The sequence below is a fragment of the Vombatus ursinus genome, unplaced genomic scaffold (genome assembly GCF_900497805.2).
Source record: "Vombatus ursinus unplaced genomic scaffold, bare-nosed wombat genome assembly UNPS02009173.1, whole genome shotgun sequence".
NCBI classification, from domain to species: Eukaryota; Metazoa; Chordata; class Mammalia; order Diprotodontia; family Vombatidae; genus Vombatus; species Vombatus ursinus.
In genome coordinates, this window is record NW_020948951.1 from 10,859,324 (window position 1) to 10,861,160 (window position 1,837).

Consider the following 1,837-nt stretch of genomic DNA (forward strand, 5'->3'; position numbering starts at 1 on the left):
ACACAGTAACAGCCACACTGTGCAATGACTGACTGTTAGATTTAGCTCTTCTCAGCAATGCAAGGATCTAAAACAATTCTAAAAGATTCATGATGGAAAATGCTATCCACATCTAGAGAAAGAACTACAGAGTCTGAATACAGATTGAAGCATACTGTCTTCTGTTTTGTTGTTTGTTTTTTCTTTCTTGTGGTTTTTCCCTTTTGCTCTGCTTCCTCTTTTACAGCATGACTAACGTGGAAATATGTTTAATATGATTGTACATGTATAGCCTATATCACATTGCTTGCCATCTTGGGGAGGGGGGAAGGAAGAAAGGGAGAAATTTTAGAATTCAAAATCTTATAAAAGTGAATGTTGAAAACTAAAAATAAATAAATAATTTTTTAAAAAGTGGGGAAAAAAAAACATGGTGGCAGGAGATTGGAGCGCCATATGCAAGGCAAAGCAAGAAGGCCAGTGTTGCTAGATCACATAGTATGTGGAGAAGAGTAAAGTATAAAAAAACTGGAAAGGTAGGCAAGAGTTAGGTTGTGAGGGGCTTTAAATGCCAAGTAGGTCATTTAAAATATTGCCACTGGACTCCCATGACTCTGGAGGAGAAAGTAAGGCTGATGACTTTGTGCAGCTCTGCCTCACTTAAATCCAATTTATTCATAAGCAAGTCAAGACGTCACCCTCGTGATGTCATTGGTCATCTCTGAGAACTAAGGAGAACAACAACAAAAATTCTGGAGGTAAAAGGCAGCCATTGGAATTTATTGAGTGGGTACGGGGCACTGAGAAGAGGGAAAGGAGCGGCCTAGTCAAACCAGAGCTTTAGGAAAATCACTCTGACAACTGAGTGGAGGATGACTTGGGGGGTGGAGGGCGACGACACAGGCAGGGAGACTAATCAGAAGGTTACTGCAATAAATCCAGCAAGAGGTGATTAGAACCTGTTCTACAATGGTGGTTGTGTGAGAGGAGAGGATCAAATGCATAGGAAAAACACTTCTGAATGTGCTAAGTTCACACTTGGAAAAGAGAGAGACAAGATATTCCAGGATCGGGATGGGGAGAAGATAATCATTTCCCAGATGAATGGAAGGCCATAAGGACTGAGTACTAGGCTAGCCCCTAGGAATCCCTTGCTAAGCACCACACTTTTCCAGGATCATTTTGTCCTATGGTCCTACAAATTGACTCCTTGCACCTTCTCCCATATCTCCAGGGATGACCTTCCTTGCTCTTTCCATGGGCACCACCAGTTCTGTAAAGGTCCCTGGGGCACCGCATGAGGGCTATGCCTCCATGCTGACTGATCCACGCATCACCACAGCTTCAGCCCTGACTCCCTCGTTGATCAGTGTATATTTCAGTCACATCAATCTCTTTGGATGGTTCCTCCCTTTTTTCCTCAGCAGAATCAGCTGTATTTACGTCATCAGAGTTCTGGGTCTCACTCCGACCAAGGAATGGATTAATAAAATAGAAACAATGGCAACCTTGTCAAGAAATGATCACACTGTCTTAGAGTTTACGATAGGCAACAGGAGAGTGCCAGGAAGTACTTGTACCCTTGTTGGGAAAGTTGGATCAAAAGGGAAGGAAAAAACTCTCAAGAACAGAACTCTGACAGCATAAATACAGATAATTCTGCTGAGAATAAAAGGAAGAACTGTCTAAAGAAGAGGCATAGATCTGACGCAGTGGCCCAGGGATATTTACAGATACAAGCAGGCCGATTCAGCCTCATAGGTATCTCTGAACTTGCTGGAATAGTCTGTTATAATTTCCGATCTAATTTGTTTCTTTGCAAGTGCCCTTCTCTTACATCCCCTTTTCTTGGTGGAAG